Below are 13575 nucleotides of genomic sequence, written 5' to 3' on the forward strand. Positions count from 1 at the left end.
CAAAGTCCCACATAAAAGATTAATTCTCAAACTGAACGCAGTAGGGTTTCAAGGAAATGCATTCACATGGATTAGGGAGTGGTTAACATGTAGAAAACAGAAAGTACTGATTAGAGGAGAAACCTCAAAATGGAGCGAGGTAACCAGTGGTGTACCACAGGGATCAGTATTAGGTCCTCTGCTATTCCTAATCTACATTAATGATTTAGATTCTGGTATAGTAAGCAAACTCATTAAATATGGAGATGACACAAAAATAGGAGGAGTGGCAAACATTGTTGCAGCAGCAAAGGTCATTCAAAATGTGGCATGTTTGCCCTCTGTTCTGCCCCAGTAAACCACGTTGGGCTGGGCTAAATACAGGTGTAGCTTGCAGAGGGGGTGCCCCTCGCCAGGTACCTGCAGAGAAATCTGCGGCCCAATGTGATTTAACCCATTAAATGCAAGGCTACTTATTCAAGGTAGATACATAAAGAGCGAATAAGATGCTGAGCGATTGGCATATGTGGCATATTTAGGCGCTGTTCTTCCCCAGTAAATCATGTTGGGACGGGCTAAATACAAGTGGGGTTTGCAGAGGGGTTGCTCCTTGTCAGGTACCGGCAGAGAAATCGGTGGCCCAAAGTGATTTAACCTTTTAAATGCAAGGTTATTTCTTCAACGTAGACAAATACATTTATGCACTAAAAGCCAGCGAATAAGAAGTTGGCGAATATGAAGCTAGCAAATAAGAAGCCAACTTCAGCCTCGTCTGTAAAACCACAGACGTGTGAAATGTGTGTATGTAAATGGCATGTGTGTATAGTTAAAAACAAAGTGCTCTATTCCTAAACAGCAGTGTTTATACCTCAATATACCTGGATTCTTGACCGGAGGGTTGTGGGTTCAATCCCGGGTGAGGGACACTGCTGTTGTACCTTTGAGCAAGCTATTTTACCTAGATTCTGTATAAGCAACTGGATAAATTGGTAATTGTATGTAAACATAATGTGATATAATTGTGACAATTGTAAGTTGCCCTGGATAAGGGTGTCTGCTAAAAAAATAAATAATAATAATTTAAATGCAATCTGCTGAACTATTTGCATTTGACTTGGTATTTGTATATTCTGAAATATAAGAATTTGCATTTGAATTTCAAATCATGGGAAAGCTTCAAAATTATTTCAATTTTTTTCAATAACAATGCTCATAATAAATTGAAGAGACTTTTCAGTATTGCTGGTAAAGATGATTAACCTGAAAGATGCAAACTAAAGGGCACTTTTGAGAACCATGTTTATTAAACATAACAAACAAAACAAGTAAAAATAATAATTGTGCAATGCACACATATATAAATATATACATATATCTCATCATTGATGTCAGTTTTTCACAAACCTGGTCCTGCAGGCCCACTGTGTCTGCTGTTTGTGTTCCAATGAATAAATTGATCCCCCAATTGAACTAACAATTAGTGACTTAATGCAATGTTAGAAATAACTTGAAATATCCAACTCTTTTGGCTGCTTTCACAAACCCTGATCAGCACTAATCTTGGACTACCTTACCTGAGTTAACATTACGTAGTCCTAGATTAGTGTTAATTGAGGCCTGTGCAGCCAGCCATTTCTACAAATAATTCAAATGCTCTGATTTTATTCATTCAGTTGAGGGTTCAATTCGTAATTTAGAGCTCAGTTGGAACACAAATCAGCAAACACTGGGTCCTCAGGACCAAGATTGGGAAACACTGTTTTATGTAACTTGCTTCCTATATTGGTACATACCTGTTAATTATTATGAACTACGTGTCACCTTGGATAAAGGCCTCTGTCAAATTCATGTTAATAAATTAACATGTGTTGTATGGGAAAGTATTTGAAGTCCATTTAGCATTTGTCACATATTTGCATTTGTATTTAGTTTGGTAGTAAATGTATCACATTTGCATTTGTATTAAGCAAATTTGCAAGAACATTGACATTGCCACTGGTCTCATCAATTTCCTACTATCTGGAAAACACAAGTATGCTCAAAACCATAACCATCACATTTAACAATGGAGTCACCCATCATGGATAGAGTCTACATAGTTCGAGAGCAGTTCCCAGTCATTGGTGCTCATGCAATCACCATTCACAAATGTCAGGGGATGACTCTAAAAGCAGTTATGATGGATCGTGGTAACTCCATTTTCTCCTATGGACAAAGTTTCGTTGTACTTTCCAGAGTTACTTCCTTAAGCGGTATCCAACTTATCAACTTTGACCCCACCTGCAATTACGCATGTCAAACTGCAGTTGAAGAGTACCATCAGCTCAGAGGGCTTTATTGTCCGAAGTTGAAAAGCTTGAAGGAGACTAACACGCACAAGTGACACAAGGCAAAAGATCATGCGCATTTCATTCACCGAGCCATCATTAATGTTCAGGAACAGCAAAAGCCTCAGTCTTCTAAGAGAACATTGCACTTACACATCCATTCAGAGTATTGAGCAACCCCAATTTCACCTCATGCTATGCAAATGCAACATTGCAGTGCCTTCTTCACTTACAACCTCTGAAGGATTCATTAAAACACAGTCAACAAGAGGCGTTCAGGAGCTTTGTTCACAAATAGGATCACTTGCCAATCCACTGCGTCTCTAACTACTGTGGATATTTGTCACTTCTTAGGAGAACCTTTCAATAGAGGTGAGCAGCAACATGTTGCAGAGTTTCTCACCAAATTGTCTGAAATTTGTCCTGAAGTATCTCGCATGGTTTCAGTCACAATAAGTCATGACATTCTATGTACTACATGTAACTACTGCTCATCAAACCGAGAGGTGTTGCATATTTATCCTCTACATGTACCTGCTGGTACAGATTCCATGTGTTTGGAAGAACTCATTTATAGAAATGACAAATGGGCAATGATTCCTGGTAGCATATGTAGGCAATGCAAAACTTCTCCAATCGTGAAATGTGGACTTATTCAATGAGCAGGGAGACTGATTGCAGTCCAACTTATGCTTTGGGAAACCAAACCAGACGGGACCCGTTACAAAGTGACACAATGCTAAGTTTACTGCTGTGCAGAAGAGCACAATTACTGTGGACAACAGGAATTACCAATTAGATTCCATTATCATACACCAAGGACAGGATGTTACTTCAAGACACTATGTGTCTGTTCTTGCTGTGGGTGCTACTGGAAAATGGGTGAATGCAAATGATGCACTTATTGAAGTCAAACCATGGTCAAGAAATGCAAACGAAATGTATATGGCCTTTTATGAAGAGATCTAATGCTTTATAAATGCCTTAGCCTAAGTTCATAACACCACTATATCAAGGAGAATAATGTTTTTTTTCCAGCATTAAAATGTGTTAGTATACTACCCTTTAGCACGGACATGCATATTTTTAACCATTTATAACATTGTAGTTTTGTACCGACATAAATATCAATATATCAATACCTACCAAAATAGACATATTGTTTTCGCCACTCATGCAATGTTTACACTTTCAATACTGTCCAAAAGTCCCTTCTACCATTATTTTACTTTCAAATCTTTTCTCATTTCTCTTATATTACTCTACTTAATACTCTCTTGTAATTTCTGTCTGTCTATTTACCATACACATTCTCGAATATCTTTCCCTCGCTTTATTCAGTATTTGATGAAGTAAAAAAAGAAGTGATATCTATAACAAAAAATAATAATAAAAAACAAGTTAGAAAAACGCATCAGCCGTTTAAAGGGGTGATATCAAACACAAAAGTCCAAGTTAGGAGAAGCAATTAGGCCAATTTTGTCAAGCATCAAGCAAATAGGCGCAATTGTAAAGGTGCTGGGGCCCAAGATTCACACAATTCTTGCTTCTAACTTGGCGCCTTTTTTTGATCGCTTCGCTCCACTTTATCACTCCACTTGAAATGCTCAGTGGCGCAGCGGGCTAAGGTCGTGTGCTCTTCAAGAACATCATGTTTCAAGTTCAAACCACTTGAAATGCTCTTTGTATGACTTGAAGTGACTGAGACACACACTCACACACTGAGACACACTCACACACACTGGGACTGTGTGTGTTGTAGTGTGTGAGTTTCTCAGTGTATGTGTGTCTCGGTGTGTGTGTGTTTGTGTATGTCTCAGTGTGTGTGTTTCAATGTGTCTGTGTGTGTCTCAGAGTGTTTGTGTCTCAATCTGTGTGTGTTTCTCAGTGTGTGTGTGTATGTGTCATTGTGTGTGTGTGTCTCAGTGTATGTGTGTGTGTCTCAGTGTGTGTGTATGTCAGTTTATGTGTGTGTGCCTCAGTGTGTGTGTGTGTGTGTCTCAGTCACTTCAAGTCATACAAAGAACATTTCAAGTGGAGCAATAAAGTGGAGCGATAAAGTGGAGTGAAGCCATCAAAAAAAGGCGCCAAGTTAGAAGCAAGAATTGTGTGAATCTTGGGCCCCAGCACCTTTCCAATTGTGCCTATTTGCTTGATGTTTGACAAAATTGGCCTAATTGCTTCTCCTAACTTGGACTTTTGTGTTTGACATCATCCCTTTAAACGGCTGTTGCGTTTTTCTAACTTGTTTTTTTTTACATTGACAATGATTTTGTTATAGATATTGTATATTATAAAATATGGTGGGCTTTGGTCACATGGTATGTCAGCCATACTGGATTTTGCATGGTTTTATTGGAAGATTTTCAAAAATCTTCTTCTCATGAATGGTAAATAGCACAGCTGTGAAAAATGTTGTAGTTTGTACTGTCCTGTCAATGTTATTAAAGAAAATGTCCTACATGAACAAACATAGACGCCATGAGCCAATCAAATTGCAGCTTTTTTTTGCTCTATTTTTCTGTGTTAGAGTGTTATAGTCACATATTTCAGGATGTTAGAAACTTTTAGAATATTGTGTCTGTGAAAATGAGGGTGATAGGTTACATGATTTGGTGGCTATAGTGTGTTTTTTTTTTTTTTAAAGTACCAATGTCTCGTTCTCAGACACAGTTTGACCGCTTGTTGTGAAACTTTGGAATCATAAAATTAGTAACAGCCTTTATCATTGTTGCTTTTGACATATTGTTGCATAAAACAACATGGCAGCCACAAGCCAATCAAATTTCAGCTGTATTCAATAGGCATGTTTTCAACTATATAATGATGCGAAACTTTTGCCATGACTATAGAATATTTATGTTTGTAATTTATGTTAAATTTTTGTAAATCCAAGATGGCTGACATGGATCAACCAAAATCAAGTGTTGAAAATGTTGCGTCCAATTAACAAAATGTTCGTATGATTTCAATTTTCACAAGTCTGAAACCATACCTTGTTGCGCTGTAAATGCCTGGAAGCCTTAAAGTTGCCTACAACTTCTAGGCCAGGAAGCCTATTGTTGTTGTAAGGATTATTATTATTATTATTATTATTATTATTATTATTATTATTATTATTAGGCTTCCAGTCCAGAATGGCCGGGAAGCCTATTGTTGTAAGGATTTATATTGATATTATTATTATTATTATTATTTTTTCTTCCACCAAAATTACAAATGCCTATAACTTTTAAACGGCTGCACCAAAACGAACGAAATTTGGCACACATGTAGAGGACTATGGGATGTTGTGCCGTGGCCTTTGGTCACATGGTGTGGCAGCCATCTTGGATTTAATGAAAAATTTGGACAATATTCAAAAGTCTTCTTCTCATGAACAGTAAATAGTACAGCTGTGAAAAATGTTGTGCATAGTGCGCTCATGTCCACGATTGTTTCTACTTAAGGAAAAATGGATCGGTCACATGGTGTGGCAGCGATGTTGGATGTTGTGTAAAACGCATAAAATCCTCATGAACCCTTTGGCCGATTGACGTGAATCTAGGTATACGTTATCTTTGGACTGTCCTCTAAAAAAGTTATTCAAGAAAAGTTCCTACATGAACAAACATGGCCGCCATGAGCCAATCAATATGGGTGACATGCCAGTTTTGCCCATTCTCTAAAAGTACAGACACAACTCTTCAGAATCGCTTGCTCTATGAAATACAATTGTAACAGTGAAGATTGCACGGTTATTCACAGAGAATCTCCCAAAAAAGCGGATATTTCAGTATAATTGGAGCTGAGCAGCTTTTCTGCCGTAATGTTTGTTTACTTAAAATAACCTTGTGTACATGCAGGCATAAACAAAACTGTACACATACTGACACACACACTGTGAGTAGGGTTGCCACCTTTTCCACAGACCAAACCCGGACATGCTTTGGAAACAAATTCTGCAAGTGATTGCGTGATACCTACAGAGCTAAGTAAGACCGTCTCTCAAATCTCACATTTTCTCTCTCCCTCCTCTGTTTTTTTATGCCTGGTGACTGACTTGTGAATACTTTCTAGTTAAAGCATTTAACTGTAGTAATTTCTTAAAACCCACGACTAATTTGTTATTATATACTGTCCCTGGTAAACGTTACATAAAAGCAGTTCAGTAATACTACTTTTATATTGGAATATTAGCTTCAGTTCTTTCTTAAACCTGCTTTAACCCTGTATTAAATACTGTCCCTGGTAAACGTTATACTGAAGTAGCTCAGTGTGCTTTGCATGTATGATTTTTACACATAGTAGTTTTGAAATACTCACTATTTATATAAAGTGTTTATGTTTTATTATTTAATGTAGGATGTGTGTTGATATGAATTGGTTTTGATTTGTTGTGGATTGAATATAATTGCAAATTGTGTATGTTTGTAGTTTATTAGATGTGACTTTTGTTGTTTTACAAAAACTGGTGTGTTTATATGAGTTCTATAGGTAATGCAAATAGTGTAATGTGTAATTGTGATGGAAATATAATGTGCTGCAGGCAATAGAGTCAGCTGCAATCGTTTACCAAGGGGTCATGCATAATCACATTAAAGGGGCCGGAGAATTGTAAATCTTTTCCTTCGCTTGGGTTTCAGAGATACGAGGAGGCTGGAAGGACCGGGAGATATCCCCAAAATAAAATAGTTTGTGAGTGTTTTGTTGGTATTTTCTGTTTAGTAACTGTCTGTGTTTTTTTTTGTTAAATAGCACTAGACGGCTAAACAAATCCGGAGCTGTCGCCTGGGGGCCAGCATAAAGCCGGATCACCACAGCACTTTTTTTCACCAATAGCACGTAATATATTGTACTTCACCACAAGCACTGAGAGCACTCACTTTGGACCTGTGATCGTGTGTGTTTAATTGTGTGTGTTTTGTACCATGTTTATTGTTTGCGGGACTGCAACCTTTTTCATTACTGTGCAGTACACATTGCTGTGTATTGCCAGCTCATTATTGTTTTCTGGCTGGTCATCAGACAATTGGATTTCTAATCATTAAAACCCTCATTTCACCCGTACTTTGTTGTCTGTTTGTTATTGGAATTACTGCATCCGCACTGCACCTGATATACACCTGCTACCAATCTACCACTTTGCCACAGTAATGCATAAATAGGTTTATATAGTATGGTTAGGGTCTAAGTAATTCAAGAATACAGAGACTGATAGTTAAGTGCTTTATTTATAGTAGTTAAATGTCTCTTTTATTGTAGATGTGATTTTTAATAACGTAAATGAAAACTTTGAACTTTTTAATGTCTTGTCCCTCCCTTTTTCTTTGAAGTGTTGAGTAGCTCACTGTTTCAGCCATAATCTTATAGCATTGCACCCTATCTTTTTACCTGTAGTATCCCGGGGTTCTGGGTGGTGGCAGCGGTACACTACTGGTTAGTGATCCAGTACATGTCCTCGCAGTAGTCTGGTAGGATAAAGACATATCCCTCCTTGACAGGTATAGAGAGGTTAACCAGGGGAGGGAGTGTTACAGCTGTATGAGCAGCTTTTCTGCCATAATGTTTGTCTACTTAAAATAACCTGCAGGCATATACAGAACTGTACACATACTGACACACACTGTACGTATTGGAACAAGAAATGAAATATCACTGTACTTTGCAATAATCAGCAGGAAGAAAATATGTTTGGTCTTTAACTAGGGGGTGATGCAAGTTTGCCCTCTTGTGGTGAAATTTAGAATGTAGACTGGTGAAATAAGACTCTCACCACCATAAAAATCTCACCACGAGGCCACTTATGACCATGAAAACTCGTAATTCCATATAAAAATGATATTGCATTACCCTGCAACATATATTGCCTTACCCTGCAACATATACTGCTTACTACTATCATCACATCTAACAGTAAATCATATAATGGTAAAAAATAAAATAAATACTGTGCCCACTTAATTTTTTTAAGAGTGTAAAATTGACATTTTTTAAATATTATTTGCCATTTTTTCATTACATTACTGTTGATCTCGGGCTGTAGTTATCACAATTAATACTAAATCAACATTTATAAAATACTAACCGTTATCTTACAAAAAACACACACGATAAAATGATGCTTTGCAATTAAAAAAATGTTTGTATGATTTCCATTTTCTCAAGTCTCAAACCGTATCTTGTTCTGCTGTAAACGCCTGGAAGCCTTAAAGTTGCCTGCAACTTCTAGTCATTATTATTATTATTATTATTATTATTATTATTATTATTATTATTATTATTATTATTATTCCTTCCACCGAGAAAACTTAAAAGTTGCATAAAATCAATACCGTTGTACGAAAAGTCACGCAACTTGGTACGGTGGTAGAGGCCTATGGAAAAGTCATAGGTCATATTTTTTGGTAGCCATATTGGATTTTTTCAAGAATTTTGTCCAATTAAAAAAAAATTATTCTTCTCTGAAACAGTTTACAGCAGAGATCTGACACTTGGTGCACATACTCCCCTCATGGCCTAGATTTCCGGATGTTCAATAGAAGTCAATCGGTCACATCATTTGGCAGCCATATTGGATTTGTCAAAAATATTCAAACAACTTCTTCTCTGAAAGCGTTATGCCAATTGAATCAAAACTTTGCATACATAGCCTTGGCAAGGTTGTCTATTAAGTTTGTTCAAAACAAGTCGCTACATAAAAAAAAAAAACATGGCCACCGCGAGCCACTCAGTGGTCAGTCTACAGGAACCAGGGACTGAGGCAGATAGGCAAGCTCCTGCTTCAAGTAATCTTTAATTAACTACATTTGGTAACTCTGTAAGGTGGTGTTTGAATTAGCTGAGTTGGTGTGTGATTAGTACCAGGTGAGTGGTTTAATTGAATAGTTGTTTTGCTATCTGATTGGTTTCCACGCAGTTGTTTTTTATATATTAAGCAGCCTATTTTAGCGCCAGCCAGAAGCGCCAGCCAACAGAAGAGCCTCAACAAAAGAGCCGGGAGTCTAGCTGTGGGAGTCCAGCGAGGGGAGGCCTGCACTGAGACGCTGTTCCAATAGATCCAAACCTACCGGGGCTCTAGAAGAAGCTATCTACTAGTCAGGTCTGTACCCTCCACCCTACTGCTCCGACTGTGCCTTTTGTCCTGCTATGACTGTCTCTCACATCCCTGTTCTGTCCTCCTGTCCTCGTCCTCTGCCCTCCCTCCGCTGCTGCTCCTCCAACCCCTCTAACCTCATTTCTCTGCCTCTCCCCCCCTCCCGCACACTCTCTGGTGCACTCTGGAACTGTCACTCTTCTGCTAACAAAGCTGATTTCATCTCTGCCTTTGCCTCCCACCTCTCGCTGGATTTCCTTGCTCTCACTGAAACCTGGCTGTCCCCTGATAACACTGTTACTCCTGCTGCCCTGTCCTCTCTCTACGTCCTGTCCCATACCCCGCGCCTCACTGGACGGGGAGGTGGGACGGGTCTTCTCCTCTCTCCCTCCTTACTCTTTTTTGTCCCCTCCGATCTCATCTCACTCTCTGTCAGTACCTTTGATTTTCATGCAGTCCAACTATCCTTTCCCTGTCAACTCCTGCTCATTGTTCTTTACCGCCCCCCTGGGCCTCTCACTCACTTTCTGGATGAACTCGACTATCTACTCTCCTCCCTCCCCTCCCTGTCTACCCCGACTGTCCTGTTGGGTGACTTCAACATCCATCTCTCCAACCCCAGCCACTCTGCTGGATTCCTCCCTCTCCTGCACTCCTTCGACTTCTGTCTCTCTCCGTCCCCTCCTACCCACAAAGCTGGCCGTCAACTGGACCTCACCTTCTCCAGGGCCTGCTGCCCCTCCACCCTCTCTGTCACCCCCCTGGACCTCTCTGATCACTATTTCATCTCTTTTTCTCTGTCTCTCCCCCCTCTCCCTGCTCCTCCTACCCCCACTGTCACCTCTCGCCGTAACCTCCGCTCTCTCTCCCCCTCTGTCCTTGCCTCCACTGCTCTCTCTCACCTCCCTCCTATCGACTCCTTCTCACAACTCTCCGTAGACTCTGCTACCTCCACCCTCTTCTCCTCACTCACCTCCTCCCTCGACTCCCTCTGTCCCCTCACCTCCCGTCCTGCTCGCCCCTCCCCTCCCCATCCCTGGCTCTCCTCTGCGCTCCGCTCGGCAAGAATCACACTGCGATCTGCTGAAAAGAAATGGAAGAGAACCAAACTCCCTGCTGCCCTAGACCTTTACCGCACTCTCCTCTCCTCCTTCTCCTCTACTCTCTCCTCTGCTAAATGTGCTTATTTCCAATCTGTAATCCAAGCCTCCACTAACAACCCACGTAAACTATTCTCTACCTTCTCCTCCCTCCTAAACCCTCCCCCCCTCCTCCTCCCTCCTCTATCTCCCCTGATGACTTTGCCTCCTTCTTCTCTTCTAAAATTTCAGATATCCGCAAACTCTTTAACACCTCTCCCTCCCCCGCACCCCCTCCCGCTCCAACTCCTACACCCACTGCAACCCCTACTAACTCACCCTCCTTTTCCACCTTCTTGCCCCTCTCAGACTCTGACCTCTCCTCCCTGCTCCAGGGTCACAAACCCACCACGTGTGCCTTGGACCCCCTCCCCACTCACCTCTTTCAAGCTGCTGCTCCTGCTCTACTCCCCTTCATCTCCTCCCTCCTCAACACCTCTCTACTTTCTGGTATCTTCCCCTCTGCCTTCAAAAAAGCCTCGATCACTCCCCTCCTCAAAAAACCTACCCTCGACCCCACCTCCCTCCAGAGCTACCGTCCTGTCTCCCTCCTACCCTTCCTCTCCAAAACCCTCGAGCGGACTGTACACCGCCAGCTCTCTTCTTTCCTGTCCAAACACTCTCTGCTTGACCCTCTCCAATCCGGCTTCCGCTCTGCTCACTCCACTGAAACCGCCCTCCTGTCTGTCACCAACTAACTTAAATGTGCCCGAGCTGCCTCTCTCTCCTCTGTCCTAATTCTCCTCGACCTCTCTGCTGCCTTTGACACTGTTGATCACTCTATCATCTCTTACTATCATCTCTTGCTGACCTGGGGATCTCTGGCACTGCTCTGGCCTGGTTCTCCTCCTACCTCTCCAACCGCACTTACCAGGTAACCTGGCGTGGAGCAACCTCCACACCTCACCCTCTCTTAACTGGAGTCCCCCAAGGGTCAGTCTTGGGTCCTCTCCTGTTCTCTCTCTACACCCGCTCCCTGGGCCCCCTCATCGCATCCTATGGTTTCTCATACCATTTCTATGCTGATGATGCTCAGATTTTCCTCTCCTTCCCCACCTCTGACTCCACCATCTCCTCCCGTATCTCTACCTGTCTGTCTGCTATTTCCTCCTGGATGCACTCGCATCACCTCAAACTCAACCTCTCTAAATATGACCTCCTTTTCTTTCCCTCCTCCTCCCCCTCCTCTGATCTCTCTATCTCTGTTCCTCTGGAATCTACCACACTCTCTCCCTCTTCCTCCGCTAAGAACCTTGGAGTCACCCTGGACCCCTGCCTCTCTTATTCCCAGCACATCTCCACTCTGGCACGCACTTGCCGATTCTTCCTGAGCAACATCCGAAGAATCCGACCCTTCCTCACCAACTATGCTACCCAGCTCCTGGTCCAGGCCCTGGTACTCTCCCGCCTAGACTACTGCAACTCCCTCCTGGCTGGCCTCCCTGCGTCCGCCACCCGTCCGCTCCAGCTCATCCAGAACTCTGCTGCCCGCCTGGTGTTCTCTCTGCCTCGCTTCGCCCACGCTACTCCACTACTCCGCTCGCTCCACTGGCTCCCGATCACCGCTCGCATCCAGTTCAAGACTCTTGTACTAGCCTACAGATGCCTTGACCAGTCTGCACCCAGCTACCTCCAGACCCTCATCTCTCCCTACACCCCCACTCGACCTCTCCGCTCCGCCTGCACTAGAAGACTAGCTCTACCACCGCTACGCTCCCCTGCCTCCAAAGCCCGCTCCTTCTCCACCCTTGCTCCGCAGTGGTGGAATGACCTTCCTACAGATGTCAGGACTGCCCAGTCCCTGACCACATTCCGGCGCCTCCTTAAGACCCACCTCTTCAAAGAGCACCTGTAGAACTCCTCTGTTTGTATCCTGGGACACTATCACTATCACAATGTGCTTTATTTTGCTCTTATCAGCCCCCTATTTTACTGCATTTAATCCTGTACTTCAGAATACTGTAATCTGCCAAGTGTTTAACCTGTAGTACTTTGTATTTAATCACATCCTGATGTAACTATCACTATTTAATCATATCCTGATGTAACTATCACTATTACCTGCTGTATTATTGAATTGTGGTTTGTCAAACTTGTACTTTGCTTGAACAAAAGTTATTGTATTTCTTGCTCTTATTGTATTACTTGTATTGTAACACTTGAAATGTTTTTGCTTACGATTGTAAGTCGCCCTGGATAAGGGCGTCTGCTAAGAAATAAATAATAATAATAATAATAATAATAATTTCAGCTATGGTCAATTTGCATATATTGCAGTGTTACTCTATGGTACAATGTGGTAGAGTGATGAAACTTCATACAGTAGTAGAGGTCTATGGGAAATTAATGTCAACGAAAGAAGTCAGTTGATTGGTCACATGATTTGGCAGCCATATTGGATTTGTCAAACCAAATTTTTGTATGTCCGTAAAATCAACACCATTGCACGAAAACTCCCGAAACTTGGTAGGGTGGCAGAGACCTTTGGAAAGTTGTGTCAGAGTGAAAATGAAGGTCATAGGTTACATGGTTTGGTGGCCATATTAGATTTTTCGAGAATTTTGGACAATTTTAAAAAATCTTCTCTGAAACCGCTTATCGCAGAGATGTGAAACTTAATGCAATAGACTACCCTCATGACCTACATTTACAGTTGTTCAAGAGAAGTTGATTGGTCACATGGTTGGGTGGCAATATTGGATTTGTCAAAAATATTCAAACGTCTTTTCCTCTGAAACCGTTATGCCGATTGAAGTGAAACTTTGTATACATAGCCTTGGCAAGGTTGTTTATGAAGTTTGTTCAAAGCAAGTCGCTACATAAAAAACATGTGAGCCAATCAAATTTCAGCTATGGTCAAATTGCACATAATTGCACATATTACCTTGCTAAAGCTCAAATGCAAAACTTGTTTAGAACTCCTTTGAGAGTTTAGACAGCGTCTAATGCCCTATTCACACTAGCATTTTTATACTGGTAACGTTGCGGAACTGTACCAAAACAGTACGACTCGGAATGGCTTAAGTGTGGACAGGTAACCAACAGAGTATCAATA

The sequence above is a fragment of the Acipenser ruthenus genome, chromosome 1 (genome assembly GCF_902713425.1).
Source record: "Acipenser ruthenus chromosome 1, fAciRut3.2 maternal haplotype, whole genome shotgun sequence".
Taxonomy (NCBI): Eukaryota; Metazoa; Chordata; class Actinopteri; order Acipenseriformes; family Acipenseridae; genus Acipenser; species Acipenser ruthenus.